Source organism: Centroberyx affinis, unplaced genomic scaffold (assembly GCF_046629955.1).
Source record: "Centroberyx affinis isolate AG114_WGS23_722 - 3 ecotype Tasmania unplaced genomic scaffold, CSIRO-AGI_Caff_v1 ptg002687l_1, whole genome shotgun sequence".
Classification (NCBI taxonomy): domain Eukaryota; kingdom Metazoa; phylum Chordata; class Actinopteri; order Beryciformes; family Berycidae; genus Centroberyx; species Centroberyx affinis.
In genome coordinates, this window is record NW_027280869.1 from 284,203 (window position 1) to 303,339 (window position 19,137).

Here is a 19,137-nt window from a genome sequence, read left to right on the forward strand (position 1 = left end):
CGCTCACGGACCCCTGAAGGTCCCTGAACCCCAGTTTGGGAACCGCTGCTTTAGCACCAACCCCGATCAATGGCGCAGCTTCGTCATTAGGCGAATATAAGACGTGGAATGAAATGGCAGCCTGCAGATCATGCTTGAAAACGAATCATAATGTTAGACTCCAATAATTAAAGGCAGGTTATAGGCCAAGAGCTAAACGGTGTTCAGCACACTGGATCCTACACGATACTACACACATTAGACCAGGTTTATTTATTTAAACCTAGCTGAAGCAATAGTCTGTTGCATTGTTGCACACAATAAAGACATAAATGCACAAATATTGACGCAAACTGTGCAGAGTAAGCCTGATTTAAAGGCACTGATAGTAGGCTAATGCATTATTACAAAGTAATGAAATGTAAACTCGACATCTAAGCGATATTTGCTCTGTGTATAGGAAACACCAAATACCCAGGAGTGAAGTAAAACCTTTTCATCATTAAACGAAAGAGTTAAGATTTCCAGCCATTTAAGCCCATAGATAGATAGATAGATAGATAGATAGATAGATAGATAGATAGATAGATAAACAAATAGCCTAAACAAGTACCAGCTGGAGTCAGATCATGAAGCCCAATGTGAAACGCTGATTTGCACAAATTATTTAACCTTCCTCCGCCCGAAGCGACGCCGCGGATCGCCAGGGTCTCAATTCAATAAAAATGAAAAATGGCTCATAATAAAACCGCGACACGGGGAAAAACGAATTTAATATATCACCGTTTTATTACGCACTTATTTCACTTTCCGTGCGAATAAAGATATCTCTCAACTGCACAAGGTGGCTAGAGGGAAGCATAAAAATCAATTGTGTGAATTCAAGGCCATATCAATAACGGTGCGGGGACGAGAACAGGGCGAGTGTAGCCCGCTATTAGGTCTGTTTATATTTGTGCGTCTTATAATAAAATGAATAGGGATGATCGGATGCACTGAGGCTGCATCTCCGCCTCGCACCAGCTTACTGACAAGGTAATTGGCCGTTTATGCAAATCCAGGAAGACGTATGGCTAAGGTGGAAAGAAAATGATGTTTAAAAGCCTCTTCTGGGTGACACGTCTCTACCAGCTGCTGGTGTAACGAGCAGGACTGTGATCTCTCCGCTTGTTCTTCACCTTTATCAATGGATCTCAAACCCAGAAGATGCCCCAAATTATCTGTTAGTGCCACAAACCATATGCTTATAGGTTCCCAAACTTGTTCCATGTCAAAGACCCCCAAATATACACACAGTGTCTCAATGTTTGTTATTTAGTATAGAATTTCATAACTGTTTCTGTGATCAAAACAGCCATCTCCACACCTTCTCTTATTGTGCCAACCTCTACAGCAAATGTCCCAGTCTTAATAAGTGTTGATTTTTCAGGCAGGAGTTGACCAGTGTTGATTGGAGAGTTGTTTGTCCAATCATAGAGCTCAAAAGCAGATATAAAAGTTATGAATGATAGAAAGCTGGCATGATGTTGAGTTTAATTAACACAGATGCTTTCTGCTGTGTGCTCATAGCCTGATCCAGGGCTTCCCAAAGTTTTTCCATATCAAGGACCCCCCCCCCAATTGTACACACATCAGACCTCCATCTAAAATGAAGTTTGAAGTGAGTTTTGGTTAAGTGTAGAATTGCATGACTGTCTATGGAACCTATATGATGAAAACAGTCATCCCTATCCTCCCATTGTGTCTTTAGTCAGTGAAATAATAGTGAAATTTAATGACTCCTGGATCCCCTCAAGGAGCCCTGGAGTTTCCTGGATTCCTCTTTGGCAAACCGTTGGACAAACCTACTGAGTTGGCTGATAAGATGTTAATTTATAATCATGAAGTTGAATGAAAAAGGCCCTTTTCTCGTCTTTCAGATAAATGCAAATTATGTAGATCAAAATGTCAGAGGCCTAACATTCATCAGCCCAAAGTCAAACTGGAACAGCCTTCTTTTTATTTAAAGTTCACCTCTCACTGAGCTGTGGGTTATTACCTTTGACAGGGTTCCCCTATATGGGGTTTTCAAGGCCAATACTGATACCAATGCCAATATTTTTTAATTGAAGTTGCCAATAGCTGATATTTTATATAGGCTGATATTTTATTCTGCATTCAAATTTGACCATTTCATGCCAAAATTAAAAACATATACTGTATATCCAAAAATACAAAATTTGTGATTCTCACAGAATTATGTTCTTGTCAGGGAGGAAAAGTTGAGTTATCATATTCTCACCTCCATTATATCAGCAGAGAGCAATATTAACTGGTATAATATTTGATTTTTCTTGAAAAGGCCAATATCGGCAAACCAATACATCAGTCTAAACCCACATCTGACACCAAAATTACACTTATAACTCAACCTATATGCCACGCAGGAGGAAAATCTCGACCTGTAACTTAAACATTTTCCAATGCATTTGCCTTATAGGTGGATAAACATGGTTTAAACAAGGTTCCTTGGTTGAGACTATCTTTGCATGTTGAATACAAATCCAATTCAAAGAGGATGCAAATGGTAAACCTTTAATTGGTTTAAACCCCTGATTATTAGAGCAATATAGGATCTCTCTTTATTGAACCTGACAATCCAAGCTTACTCAACCAGTGTCCTGTTTCATTATACTCAGCAGTTTAGGCCGGTCACCATAATTAGTTCCCATGGGCTGTAGTTATAAAGCTAAAGGGAATTAAAGGGGTTTAAAAAAAAAAGTTGTCTGACTTCTTATAAGAATATAACATTTGGGACTCTTCAGACTCATCTGTCACCTTTTACCTTGATCTGTAGTTTCTTGATCATGTGAACAGCTTTCAATGCACATTTTCCTTTCTGCACATATTTCTGCACACATGGAGGGTTTACAGAGAAAGGGTGAGTGACATTTTCCAAGTTTTGTAGCAGAGCAAAAACCAAAATTAAATAATATAATCTTGTTTTATTCAAAACATAACAGGAACCATTCATACTTTTACAGAGATTAAGATTCAGAACATTGATATTCTCTTAAAAAGTGATCAAGTACAGTTACATCACTTTTGCACCAAATTTAATGTAGGTTTTTGCTTGAGTCTTGGATTTTCCCATTGATTTAAATTTTGTTTTTGATTAGAAATGTGTTCTTTTGATCATCATAGAGAGCTCGACGAGAGCTTTCCAATGATATATAATACTCATTTTCAGCCAAAATGTCACTGATGCACCAAACCCTCCACATCTTAATGTGAACAGCTAAGGATGCACATTTGCACATCCGCTTCTATCCTGTAAATCTGTAAAGCGAGATGCGGTTTCTGTATGTATTTATTTATTCATGTGTTGGATTATTCTCAATATGTTATCCTACTGTAATTACTTGTTGTATTATCTTCAATACTCTACACTTGCTTTATTCTTATACCTACATCCTTCTCTGCCTGCTGAAACAACCCAATTTCCCCACGGGGATCATTAAAATTTCATCTAATAAGCTATAGTTGCAAAACATGAGGGAATTTAAAGGATTTTTTATTTTAAAAAAAAGGCCTGTGACTTATTATGGCCTGCCACACAGGCTATTGATAGGAACCAGTCACAAAATACAAAATAGACCTATGCTGTATTGGCTGGGCTTATTTTATAGACAACAGTGTCATGATTTTGTGCAGGATTGTAATCAACAAATTTAGCCTACTAATACAATCAAACCCTTTTCCAATTAGGGTGTACCCCCCCTCCTCCCCCAACCCCCTCCCCACACACCTCTCTCTCTCTCTCTCTCTCTCTCTCTCTCTCTCTCTCTCTCTCTCAATATGAAACCCCTCGCTGGCTTTGCCCAAAGGCGTTGTCTATGGTTGCCGGCTGTGCGTGATGAATCGTTATCTCCAGGCCATGCTGCTCGTCTGGGTAATAAAGTACCAGCAAAGCGGAGACAAAAGGAATTTGTCACAGTTGCCTCCCCGATATATTAGTGACCTACCGGTTAAGTACGTTTTGTTTCTTTTTTTCAGGGGCTGTGGGCCTGTACGCCGCATTTAAAAAAGAAAAGACGAGCAGTGTCGAATGAAGCAATGAGCCACCAGACGCCTGGTTTACACTGATTTCAGAGCAGCTAAGGCCTTGGCAGGTGGCAACACACCGTTTGTATTAAAGAAGGAGCACACATGTTCAATGTTATATTCACTATTACTGCTACAGGCAGTAATAATAAAATAATAAAATAAAAACGCAGTCGTTGCTAAGCGACACCAGAGACTTTTAATCCTCCATCTCTGGCGACAGATAGCTAAGTGTTGATTTCCAGTTAGCGCGTTCATATCTGACGGGTTGGTAGCTACGCAACGGTTTCGAATGCGACTCAGCCAATCAGAACAGAGGAGCTATAATACATTAATAGACCCACATTCATGGTTATAATGCTGTTTTTAAAGCATAAATGAGAGAAACAGTGAAGAGTCATCAGTGTGAATTTATGGCAAATTAGGCCTCCATCAACTAGAGGTTATATAGCTAATATAAAAGTTTAAGGACTTTATTATTAGTAGTAGGCCCTATTAGTATTATATGTAGTAGCCTACTATTAGCCTATTATTATTATTATTATTATTATTATTATTATTATTATTATTATTATTACATTGGTGGTAAGCTAGTAGTAGACTAGTAGTAGTAGCCTAGCCTAGTAGGCTAGTTGTAGTAAGATGATGATGATGATGATGATGCTTATTATTATTATTATTATCATTATTATCATTATTAGCCTATTATTATTATTATTATCATTATTATCATCATCATCATTATCCTTATCCTATTAATTAGTGTTGTTGTTGGTGGTGGTGGTGGTGGTGGTGGTGCTGTTGTTATTACACATTGTTTGTGTAACATTTCTCTCCATCAACACAGTCCCCCTGTAGGGTTTTTCCACAGTTCATGGAAATCTCTCCTGGACTTCATGTCACAAATAGACTCCAGACTATCAGCACTGTTTTTCTTCTGACTCCACCATCCTCCACTATTGTTTCTGTAAAGAGGAACGGCCGGGGAGAAAACACCACACTTTGACTCGTGTCACTCACGTTTGCGCCCAGGGTGCCAACCACACACACACACACACACACACACACACACACACACACACACACACACACACACACACACACACACACAATCAAGGATGCTGGAGATTAAGGTGACGAACCTGTCATCCACCTCCTGTTTTATCACTCAAGTTATGCAGGTTTTCATTCATAGCCTACAAAAAAAATAAAAAATAAACTGAATTAACGGTAGACCTAGACGTTAAACAAATAGGACAAATAGGAGCAAAAGGCGGAGTAAACCATTACAATCGCCTAAATAGGTCTAGGCCTACATATTTTACAATAGGCTAAGTAAACAAAAAATGAAAGACATAAGAAAGCACAGGAAGCAACAACAAAAAAAATAAATACAGCTAACAAAGCATCAGCTCCATTGACAGTGGCAGACATGGTATATAAGTTACTACTAGGTTTGGAAATACCAGGTTCCCTTTACTTGGCCCCTGATAGTCTCTGTTGTTTTAATGTAAAATGAATCGGGTTCCATTATCGGACACTGGCGAGATTTCAGCCTTTAGTCCGATCGATATTGTCACTATAACCGAAGATAAACCACCAACTAACGACATCACAACAGTTTAAAATCACGTAGCCTATCAATCTTTTATTTATGTAGGCTAACCACCGTCTATTTTTCTTGTGATTGTGCTATTGTAGTTCCATTATCGGACAGGTTGTCATTTTGATGTTATTGTTTTGGCCTTTCCCCAACATCACTTCTAAATTTATGTTTGATGACAAGATGGGGTCTGGGCTATACAGCTGCCCACTAATACAAGGTATATAGAGCCTGGAAACCAACAGGAACCGCAGAGATCATATTGACCTTTTACTTCGAAATATGAGTGTATCATCACAAAAATGCCCCTATGCATTGTTAAAGCTGTTTACATGCTGTCAGCTGACTGTTTGAGCAGGGTTGTCGTCCAATTTTTTCGGGAAATGGGGGAAAGAGGCACGCCAGACAGACAGGATAATGGATGTCTAGCCGGCTAGGTTGTCCGATAACGGACGCATTTTACATTGACTCCTGAAATGATTCCAGACCTGAAAGAAAAAACTGGCTCTCCAATCAAGGATGTCGGAGATTAGAGTGACGAAGCCTGTCATCCTCCTCTCTCCTCGGCCCTGTTCGGCTCTCTGCTGTAATTAGGTTGAATTTCAGAGCAGATACACACAGAAAAAAGAGGGTTCTCTGGTTAGAGTAGGGGTTTGCTATGAATTATATACTCAAAAAACTCTGATTTGTGGAAAAAAAAAAGACGAACTGAATAAGGGTCATAGTGTGGTTCTTAAAAAGATCATTGAATACTGTTGATTTGGAAGATTTCATGCTTTTTGTGAAGAGTGTAGAATGCAAGGGTTCTTTCTTGGTACAAGTATAAATAACCAGCAGAAAACGGTGAACCATTATTGAACCATTATTGTTAGGCTTGTACTTATTATGTAGTTCCATATAAAAACATTTTATGGTTCTTTAGGCTTGTACCAGTTTTGTTAAGAGTGTACTGTAATCACCAGGGTTCTACTAACCATGTTGTGGCCTTGAGAACCCTTTTTGTTAAAGAGTGAAGAATCACCATGGTTCTGCTATGGTACAAGCCTATGAAGAACCATTTTCTGTATGGTACAAGGACTATTTTGTGGTTCTATATTCTTGAGAACCCTAGAATCACCAGGGTTCTGGTACAACAACTACTTTACGGTTCTACAGCCTTTGGAACCTTTGTGTTAAGAGTGAATCACCAGGGTTCTGGTGTTGTAGACTGTAGAACCCTTTTTGTTAATTGGTGATCCTATAGAATCACCAGGTTTCTGCTATTTTACTAGCCTATATAAAGAACCATTTTCTGATACTGTAGCCTATAAAACCCGTTTTGTTAAGAGTGTAGAATCACCGGGGTTCTGCTATATTACAAGCCTATAAAGAACCGTTCCGTGGTGCTTCAGCATGTGGAACCCTTTTTGCTGAGAGTGTAGAATTACATTATTCTGCATTTGGAGGGTTCAGTCCTTGACTCTTCGCCTCCCTCAGGGGAAAACCTGGCGCCTCCTGCCCGGATCAGACGACTAGGAACTGGACGAGGAGGAGAGGAGGGAAGGAGGGAAGGAGGGAAGGAGGGGGGGGAAAAAAGTAGAAACAGAATGAAAAAATAGAGGAAGAACCGCTGAGATGGAGGGATGTCATGCTGCACTGAAGTGAGCGCTGCAGGCCTCAGAGGCTGCTCAGGAATATCAGGTAAAAACTGTTTCTTTGTCCATGTTATCAGTGCTATTTCTGCTATTTTGTCTCAAGAAATTATTATGATAATGATAATAATAATAATTATTATTATTGGACTAATTCATGCCATAATGCAAGTGATCCAGACTGTGCTTTTGTTAATTTTGCAGTGCAAAATTATCATGTAACTTCAACATAGTGACTGTAAACTATTCATTTAATCTTTGAATTAAAAGTAACCCTTACTTGGTAATTTATAGAATATTGCTTGTGATGTAAATTATCTGTATCTTAATATATGTTGGAAATAATAATTTACCTACATGAACACGTTTTCAGTCTAATTCATGGTTTTATTTCACTCCTCTTTCCTTCTCAGTCCAATCTTCTATAGGGGGAAAAAACGGACAAAAAGGTAAATAAAACCTATAATTTCATTAATTCGACATTTAAGATTTCCGAAGTTCATTTTTTCCCCCCTCAACTTTAAATGCAAACCAATTCATTTTCTTCTTGCCAGTGTTTGCCTCAGATAAACCTATCGATTAGACATCAGTTAGATTCCTAGCCCGGGCTTTATTGAGTAAGTTGGTGAACCTTAAAGTGAATTACAGGAACTGCTCTGCCCCTCCGGTGAACTATTTAGGTGAATCTAATTTACTTTCATAAAGACCATCGATTTTATTTACTCTGATCGCCGTTTTCAGCGGGGGTTTATTGTAAGACTGTAAGGGCAGAATCTGTGGGGTGTTGTGGGGGGGAAAGGGGGGTTAGGATCATGAATTTACCATGGATGTCTGATTTCAACTGATGGCTGTCAATGTGATTTGATGTGATGTCATATGTTTAGCACGGGAAGTAAATGACCAGTACTACTACTACTACTACTACTGTTATTATTATTATTATTATTATTATTGTTATCCTATTATTAGCTGCTATTATTATTATTATTATTATTATTATTATTATTGCTCCAAAAATCAATATAGGCTACTGTGGTCTCTATAACTGTGTAACAGATGCAAAGTCAATCATTCCTGCAATAAAGCCATTCATATATTCTCAATCAATGCTCTACAGCAAACCAATCGATACATTATAGGCCCACAATACATAAGTCACGGTATTACCAAAGTAGCCTTTGTGGATTTTAATATGCATTGTCGTTTTTGTCTGCAGGAGTCACAAAAATCAACAATTTCATCCACAGCTACGTTACTGCAGTAATGTACAGTAAAGCAAAACCAGAGGGGAAATGTCAATTATTTCTGAGTTCTCATCATGATTAGTAGGTTATTTTATTTTATCCCACTACGCTATGTGACAGTCTGAAGTGTTTATTTATTTCATTATTTCTTTATTTATCTATCTATTTATTTATGTCACAACAAACATTTTAAAATAATTATATTTAATGGGAGAAAATAGCCTATGTTTGATGTAGCCTATATAGTGATGCAGTGGTAGGCTAAATAAAAGGAGGATATATAAATATGATCTCCAGTTGGTGATTATCATAAGGCATTTACACTGTTATGTAGCCCAATTAAACTTTAAGAAATGCCTTAATTAAGGCCTTTTTCCTCAAAAGACACCATCTTTATATAGCTAACTTGCATCAGTTTGCTGCAAATTATTATGATGAATAGGCTTACTGTGAATTTGCCTCGTAAAAATGATATCAGCCTATACAAAGGTGAGTAAACTCTCTATATTGGACAAATATAAAGAAGGTTAAAATGACTTAAGGTGGGTTCACCCTCCTCTACATCCCTGCTTCTCTCCCTATACATCGGGCTGCAGCGAGAGCCTGTTGTACACATGCGTCGCATTTAAGTGTAATTGGCCGTATCATTGGCTTTTGTCTTGTTTACAAACCGGGCAACAGGAGCGGTAATTTAATTTCCTCCGCCGCATTGAAGAGCCACCAGCCGCCTGTCAGGCCGAGCTCAGCCTCCCCAACCCCGGGCAGCGGGCAGCAGCCTGGCCCGGGGCGCTTCTGGAGGGGGAGAGAGAGGGGGAGAGAGGGGGAGAGAATGAGTAGGAGAGAGAGAGATGAGTGGGGAAGGTGGGGGAGGGTGTGCCAGACAGCCTCCTCCACAATAAAAATATATATGAATGATGTCCAAGGATGTAGTGGAGGATAAACCCACCCAGACTCAGTTTAGCCTTTTAAAGCTGAAATGAATCTATAAACATACAGTAAAATCAATCAATCAATATAATATATAATATAGGCTAATATAATAAAAATCAATATACATCACAGTAAGTAGTAAGTAGTAAAATCGATTGAAGATGGGATCTTCTAATGTATTTTGCTGGAAATGCACATCTGCTTGTTCATTTTTCACATATCCCCATCATTCTGTATATAGGCTATTAATTATATTTTCATATTGGTTCCACTATTTCAGACTGTATACATACAGATATTTTTATATTTCATTACTTTCTACATACTTATAGATAATTTATATTTAATTTTGTAACCCATATATGGGTAAGCAATCATGTCTGCATATCTGTATGAAACAATAAGTAACTTCCTATAGCCTATCTCACATCACATCATACTTACCATGTGTTTAAATTGTCACCAGCATACACTTAGTATTTATTGCTTATTTTATATTCTATTTGTCTTTTTTCCCTGCTGAATCCTAGTATTATTTGCTGCTGCAGCCACCTGATTTCCCCATAAGGTTTCATCTTATCTTGCTTTTTTGAAAGCCTTTTTTTTGTGTGTTATTAATCTTTTTCATTTTTGTTTGCCTTGTGATGATTACCGACAGGAGATTATATAGTGGATTTTTGTTGTGGTGCCTTTTGATGATCACTGACTGGAGGTTTATTTACCTTTTTAATTACATCACTGATTATATACAATAAGATACAAAAAAAACTAAAAAAAAACGATTAATATGGTAGAGGCAATCCATTTCTGGACTAGAGAGATAGAGAGAAGCCCAATCTAGAGAGAGAGAAAAAAAAAAGGACAACAAAAATGAATAGGCTTTCAACCACTCAGCAGCAGCAGCCTTTTCAGGGTTAAGCTCTGGCAAAGTGAATTTATAATACCAGAAAACTATTAAATTATCTGTTTTTCCTTAAGTTTAAGTGGATTTACAGGCTATATCCCTGGTTATGAGCAGAACACAATGAACAACAATTTAAAGAGTTTAGTTCTAAAATATTTTACCCACCATTTGAATAAAAAGTGACATCTACTCTTGTAAAATGTTGGACAGTGCAACATTAAAACAAATTATGCTAGTTTTTCAAGGATATTAGGTCACTTAAGTCCTTGGTTGACAAAACACTTTCCCAGACCAAATCCCTCTGTATGTCTGAGAAATCAAATAATGAATTTAATATTTATTTTCCAAAATGAATGGATATATAGCATTTTGGAAATGAACTCTTTATTGGCATCGCACACACTTGAGGAAGTACAATGAAAAATGAAACAAGTATTGCGCTGTGTGTGTGCGAGTGTGTGTGTGCATGTGTTTCCTAGACCCAGAGAAAAAGGAGAGAGAGAGACAGAGAGAGTGAGAGAGAGAGAGAGAGCACATCAGGCCTGAGGGCGCATCATTATTAGAGAGCCTGGCTTCTCTCCCTCCCTCTCTCTCTCCCTCTCTCTCTCTGTCTCTCTCTCTATCTCTCTCTCTCCCCCTCTTGCTTCTCTCTCTCTCTCCCTCCCTCTCTCCTCTCCCTCTCCCCCTCTCTCTTCCCTCTCTCTCTCTCTCTCTCTCTCTCTCTCTGTCTCTCCCTCTCTTGCTTCTCTCTCTCTCTCTCTCCCCCTCTCTCCCCCTCTCCCTCTCTCTTCCATGCCTTCTCCATCCAATCAAAGCGGTGGTTGAAGGACAAACCGGCCGCCAAACAAGAGCTTCCATATGGGCAGCGCAGTTCCGGGTTTCTAATTACGCCATGATACAATGCAATATTCCATTGCAAATATTCCCACATAAATTCATTTCGCAAGCCATTAAAGATACAGCGGGTGAGATCATTTACATCAGCGGTCCCAGTACAATACAGCACGACGCAGGCTTTACAACACTGCCAAATGTGCCAAGTCCCCCCGGTTGAACGGCAACCTGGTAGGCATTAACTCAACATAATGTCTCACAAATTAAAGTATTGCTGGGGCTACCACCGCGGCGTCAGATAAATGCGCTCTATTAGGAGGCCCCAAGCTGTGCGGAAAACAATTGATTGCTTGTTTTGTGTTTTCATATGGCGTCCGCGAACATGCAGAGTGATGGATGAGAGCCCGCCATCTCAAGTTGCTGTTAGTCGATTGCTTTCTGTGTTCCCCCTCCCCTAATAGGAGAGTTGCGTCAGTCCGCACACACCTTATATTTTCTTTATTGAGACAGTAGGAAGGCTGAGAGGGAGAGAGTTGAACCCGGGCCAATAAGGGGAGAGTGATTGCAAAGACAGCAGGGTCTTAACTACAGCTACGTTCACACCGCAGGCCGTCATGCTCAATGTCTAATTGACGCTCATATCTGATGTTTTTTTGGATGATTGTTCAAATTTATATAAGGATGTAACGCATTTTCGATACCGATATGAACTGACAGCAATGTTGAAAAGACACAACTGTGCAGAGTAACAATAACAAAACATGTCACAGACAGTTTTATATCCAGTACATGTCGTTTACAGTAGGCTATGTGCCTTCCAGTTTTGACTAAATCTCCCCAGATACCAGTCAAGTCTGTATTTGGCTTTCTTTCCAATGTTGTGTCTCATCCTCCATGCTAACACTGCTCAGCCAAGCTGCAGCGTGTGCAAAATTATGACAATTGTCTCGCATGAATGCCATAAGATTTGTTTATTGTCATGACAATGCTGGCAAATTCCGATTTGATCGTTTAAATACAAGACACATGTAGGTCGCATGCCTTTTGTACCACATATCCATGTGAGGAATGGAAAATGTCCTATTTTCTTGGACATCTTACTACCTGGATGACTGAAATGAATCTTCACAGACTAATGGAAAAATGTGACTCTCATCTTTTTGCTGTTCCCACTGATTAGAAAACATCAGATCTGTGTCACATGTGAGGGGAAAAATCAGAATTGGAACAGTTTCAGCTGCAGTGTGAATGGAGCCTAGCATAACCTGTCTAAACTCAGCTGTTTAGGACAGGTTATGCAACTTACAGTGAGTAGGCAGGTAGAGGTTCAGCGTCTTGCTCAAGAACACTCTGACTGGACATAAGGATGTTGATGGACACATTGGCTGTTACGGGAGATCGAACCTCGGACCTTCTGGTTACAGGACGGTGTCTCGACCCACCAGGCCAACCTGCTCTCCTGGGTCGAAGAGAAGGCCAAGTCCGAGAGTGTTACTTTCAAAACTTGATCTATTAGCGAATACCTGCTTGAAAGTGTAATCACCCACTTAATCCATTTGGATTCATCCAGCTCGGAAATATAATCTGATTATGTTCAGTTTATATTGGATTGAAGTTAATTTATTTCAGTTTGTTGATAGTAATTTGACCAGTGTTACTGTCATCATCTACAACAATGATTTCAAGTTGAGAGGCTTCAATCCAAAACGTTATATCTATCCATTTTAGAAAAAAATATTACCTGATGTTATTGTTGTGAAGTTGTTATTATTATTACTAAAGGGCTCAAGATGGCTCATAACTTAAAAAATCTTGAATAGAAACCTTTACTTTCATGCCAGTGATCATTTGGTAAGACAAACTGTCCAGCTGAGTAAAATGATGTTTGCATCTTTCCCCCCTTTTCCTTTATGTCTTTCTTTCTTCTTATCTGTAACTAACTATTTTTGTGATCAGATTGCTGTAATTTTTTACCAATGATTCCTTTATTTCATAACCTTGCAAAGAGACTTATAATGGCCTTTGTCCTTTGATTGACACCAACTCTGTTATTCAAGTTGGCTTCGAGTTACATTTGACTGTCTAAAGTGTCTGTGTAAGAATAAATTACTAATAAACCAAAGATGTCTTGTTTACTGCCTAAATTATCTTTGTTTGAACAGATGTACAGTACAATACACCAGAAAAGGGATTTCTTTTCCCTATCATATGGGACATAATGCTTGCAGATATGCATCAAACTATTAAGTGGATGTAATCAATTCTCATTTGTAAGTCGCTCTGGATAAGAGCATCAGCTAAGTGAATAAAGTGTAAATGTAAATCAAATTGATGCATGAAATACTGTAGAACTGTATCACTGCCCTAACTCTCATACAACACCAAAGCACCATTTTACATCAATCACTCTTGGTTCAAAACATTCAGTACTGTTATCAAGATGGTGTTACTGTGCTGAGTGAGAGTGAGCCGGGTCTCCATGAGAATATCGCTGCATTAATTGACGTTTAGTGCGATCAGTCTCATAGGTGCTGACGGCAGGTGCAGCAGCAGAAATGATGAGAATGAACCTCCTATTCCTCCTTGCTATTACTCACTGCCACAACCCCCCCACCCGCCCCCACCCATCCCCCACCCAGCAGTAAATAAAAATGTGGGTTAAGCAAGGCAAACACCACCACTATAAACAAAAATCAATGATATTTGTAGAAAAAGGTTGGATGTATGTTTTTTTTCTTAAACTTCCCTATAGCTAACAGCAGTTTCATACTACTTACTATGACTTATAGAAGGAATTTATGTCCTAAAGATTTATGTCAGCCTAAAAACGTGAGTAAATTCTATTTTGTAAATAAAAAGGTGGGTAACCTGCATCCCTGCCACATCCCTAACCCAAACACGGCTTGTAACATGATCAAATGGGTTTCGCACTTCCTAAAATGAAAGCGCCGCTGTCGTAGGTACAACAATCTGGCCGGAGCAGCGGATATTGGGGAAAATAAACTGCATTTTGCAGGACGGGACGCAGGATGCATTACCGGCAGCAGGTTTTCATATGGTTGATGCTGACTCTCGGCTCTCCCGCTGTTAACTGGGTGTTTTATCTTGGGGAAGCGTGCAGCCAAGAGGAGGCCTGGCTGCAACGCCAGCCAAGGCGGCTAATTACATTTTCCATCTCGACAAGAATGGAGGATCCCTTCCTATGTTATTAATCATAATGAGGGGAATATAATAAGCTATCATACATCATGCCGTTGACAGTCGTAGTTGCCATTTGCAAGCCCAAGCATTCTTCTTGTTTTAATGGCCGTAAACTGAATTAATGTACACCGAGTTCGATGCCCATAATCAATTGTGGATGAGATTTAAGGCCTTTTAGCCTCACCCTCTAAGATTCTGGATGGATCTCAAGAATGTTATTGTTCAGGAAATCACTATGTGTGTGTATGTGTGTTTGTATGTGCATGAGTGTGCGTGCATGCGAGTGCATACGTGCATGTGCAGAAGTGTTTGTGTCTTTGATCTGATGTTGAAGGCGACAGTAAAGTGCAAACACTACTGAACTGTATTTTCTCTTCTGTTGTCAACCCTGACATTTCTGAATCAACTAGGGGGCTGGTGATTTTATCACTGTGTTTAATAACAGCACGAAAAATGAAAAGATCCTGAAGGTAGCTATTCCTCCTGAACGGCTATCTAGAGAGAGAAACAGCGCTGCAATGTAATTTATCGTGACTGAGCTCACCGCCCTCAGGCTTCTCCTTTGAAAAATAAAAAAAAATCTCAAAAACGAACAAATAGGAAATAAAGGCATTTCTCCTCTTAATCCTCCTCACCGCAAGGGTGCAAGACCCAGGTTAAGGACGTCACAGCAGCAAACAGGCAAGATAAGGTCCAAGTCAGTCTGGTCAGTGTTTCGATAACTTCATCAATCCTGGAAAACGCAATCAGATACAGTCCAACTCTAAGCTGCTGTTGCCCTCTGGGAGTCTGAGAGAGACATTCATTTTGGCGAGGAGGGCACACGATCTCCCTTTTGTAATTAAGAGTACCCAAATAAACTGTGTGTGTTACCCCTGAAGTGGAACAGTTAGAAACAAATAAAAGGCTAATGAAGAAATGATTGCTCTTTTACAGGAAGAGGGAAGAGAACGACTCTTAAGGCAGTGAGCTGCTTGCATGCAGCGTTCACCAGCCCAAACTAGCTTTGTTCAGTCTGGTGAAATCATCTGTGGGAGGAAAACAAATGTAATGATGAAGACAGGTATGTGTGTGTATGTATATGTGTGTATAATAGTACTTGATGATGAAGATGTCAAAGAATTGAGATAAGACGGTACGTTGTGTGTGTGTGCATGCTTTGAGTGTGTGCATGCATACAATATGTGTGTGTGTTTGCATGTGTGTGAAAGTGTGTGCATGTATCTATATGTGTCTGTGTCTGTTTATGGATTGGAGCTGTGAACCACTTACACAAGCTAAACAATCCTAAACCTCCCATAATTAAAACGGCGCTCAGCGTCCCTGTAAGCCTAAATGTGTTTTCGGCCGAAACCTAAAGTGTGCGCCTTTTGTTGAGTGTTTACTCTTCTTGGCAGATAAGTGACGGCAGATCAAGACACTGAGCCGTTTGCGATGAAAGGTTTTGACTACAGAGATGAAAGTTTGTGAATTCCACAGTACAACTACGTCTCCGGTTACAAAGGGAGGTCAATCCACTTGCGGTGACTAGATTTTAGTGGTGAGGGCGCCGTAGGTGGATGAAAACACAGACATGTCGGCTATTTCGAGATTTGGCGCTCAGCTGTCTTGCCATGTTTCCCCCCCTTTAGAGACTCAGTGTTTGTGGAAGGTCTGAAATTTGTTAATATGTCATCTAACACAAACTTGATCGCCCGTGGAAAGTGTGTCACATACCTCTGTGCAGAACTGTTGCAGAGGCTTGTTGGGGCTATTGGTGTATCAGCGCTCATCTGAAATGTGATCTTTCACATCTGCGTCTTTCCACCATGGCCAAATTCCTAGCTACTGTAACTAAGGGGATTGTTTTGTTCCACGGCAGTGCAACTTCAACACTCTTTTGACTGTCCACCCATAAAAGTGTCAAGATTGAAATATCTGGATTAAGAATGGGTGAAGCCGCTGCCATTTTCAGCAGGTCGTGTGAAATGTCTCTGTCGTCGACACCGCAGCTTCCACCAGGAGGAAAAGGCATTAGTCCCAACGGAGCATAGTGCTCTGGAAACCAGATATCATGCTTTTATTAAGAAGGACACAAGTTAATTTATGTCAGAGCTTAAAATGAGCCTGTTCCTTGGGTGTTTCATATGTTAATGATAAGGCAGGTGTTTGGGGTGCAACCTTAGCACAACAACTAACTGTTTCTCTAGTTTCTGTCTGGCTCACAATGTTTTTTTTTCAGGGTGTCCAAGGGTTGTTAGCGGTTTGTAAAGTTATCATCAATCAAAGTAATGTTTTATTTGAACAAAACCCTGAGGATCATAAACACACGCAGATATTACAAGAACATGCAGGCACACGACTTCACCACTTACAAGAGCTACTTCAAGGGGACAGAAGAGGCAGCCGTGCGCAACACTAGACAGCAGCAGAGTCAGAGAAGGAGCATGACACTGTTGAACTTTGCATGGCGTGTCCGCGCACGCCGAGGGCCTCTGCTAATGTCGACGCATTCCCATCTGCCATTGTCTTGCCAAAGCAGAAGCCTGAAGATCACAGCTCGGGAAAAAAAACAGCAGCCCGACGTCTCCCTTTTCCCCGGCCCCACTCGCAAACCCGTGATCGACTTCACTGACTCATGGAATGAACACTTAAAGTAAGGCGAAAGGGGGTCTGGATAGCGTCTAGCGCCTGGATCCTCTGAACTATCGAGCCTCTTGAAACGTTTTGTCGCCATGCCGTCCCGGCTGTGCCATTTTCATTCCATTCCAGCCGCTCTGCTCTTCCACCTGTCATCTGCACTCTGCGCTCCCCGCGGCCGACCTGCTGACAGCTGCTGAACGTGAGGGGATTCACAACGCCACCGTCAGGGGAAAGTGAATCTGTGTATATATTTAGCTGTCAATGTGTTACTGTGTTCATGGAGTGATCATTATACATGCTCAGTTACAGCTAACCTTTTGAGTGAGTTATCTGCATGTTACGATATGGCACAAAATATTAGAAATGTCAAGCAAACTATAAAGTCTATCAAATCCTAATTAAAGCTGCACTAGGCAATTTGCGTGATGGAGGCTCTAAAAGGCAGCGAGAGGCAACTGTTTGAAAAATTGGAATTTCAATACCCAGAAATCCTGTAATGTGACGTCAGTAAACTGCACACAGCACACTCATATTTACCAACTAGCCAGTCTGTGATGCTTCATACCAAAGTAACCAAAGAGACGAGAAAGGAAAAGATCTAACGTTGGTGAGTCCAGCTTTCTCTGCTGCTGTTTAGGAGACAGTTTGGATTTCGCACTTAAGTTTCAATTCGTCACTTCCTGGGGGCGGAGAAGTGTTCACACCCGACACCAGAATTTCATTTGGGCAGATGGGGCGAATCTGGCATCTCAGTTGGTGGGGATAGGACGCTCTTCTCTTTTGCAGATAAGATAAGACGGGTGCACTTTTACATAAAAATCTTGCCTATGCAGCTTTAAGAATAACAAAGTCGACTTTGGTACAAAAATCTAGTAAGGAAGAAAAAGCATTAAACAGCAAGCTTATTCCAAATGTTCCATTTAGGAATAATCAGGATCAGAATCAGAAAAAAATGTAATGTCTCTCTGCAGGTGACAGTAAATTGTCTTTGACATGGCTCCTCAGTGAAAACACAAAATATAAAAGGAGAACAATTAGGCCTATACACAAAACTACATAAAACACCTCTTTAAGCGCTCTCAAGATTATTACACAGCCTGTAAGCCTTCAGGGATCAAGGGTAACTTTTATTATCTCACAGGTGTATATTTAATTTGATAGACACGGAGAGAGAGAGTACACACAACACACAGGACAAGCCTTTCAGTCATTAACGTTTGTCTCGATCAACAGGGAAATAAGTTTGACCCCATGCAGTTTTATCTGGCTTGTTACTTGTATAGGGCCTTGATACCGATCTCTGCTTTTTGACAGGATATCTTCTTCACAGGATGTGAGAACGCCCTCAGCCACCATCACTGAACAGGTGATATATGGGGTTCAAACCATTGAAGTCGGTCCATAATAATCCTGGGACAAAGCGGAGAGTGTTTGGAGAAACATAAATACTACCACCATGGCTCTATTTTCAATCAAGCTGGCCCATAGTCATTCATTCGTCGGCCTATCTCTGATCTTGTGCTTGAGTTGCATTACCCTCAGCATGATGGATGCTAAGAGGAGATCAGGTGAATGGCCATAACAGCGAAGATAGTGAAGTTGATGAGATATTTCATCTTTCGTGATAAGGCAGAAGCATTTTGCTGCAGCTTTTTAACACATCATTAGCACTGTAACAGCTGCCTGTGTTATACAATGAAGTGAATCACAGTGTTCATTAACTTTGTTCAACACCGTCTTATACATTTTTTTTTAAATGAGCACAAATTCTGAAACACAGATTACATGTGGTGGACATGAATAATGTGAAGATTACATTCCTTGACCACAAAAGGATGTGTTGACAATAGTATGTCAATTTTCACACGTTCATCAGGTGAAAAGGTTAGCTAACGGTTAAGTAAAACAACTTTGGAGGTTTGAAGGTTAGGGTTTGGCAACTACACTGAAAAAAATATCCATCTTAACAAGTCATTTAGTCTGTCATTGAATCTTAAAATGATAATCTTCTTAAAATAAGTGGGGGAAAAAATCGGCCAATGGTGTTAGATAATTTCACTTGTTTCCAATGCAAATCAACTTCAGTTTCAAGATACTGACACTCAT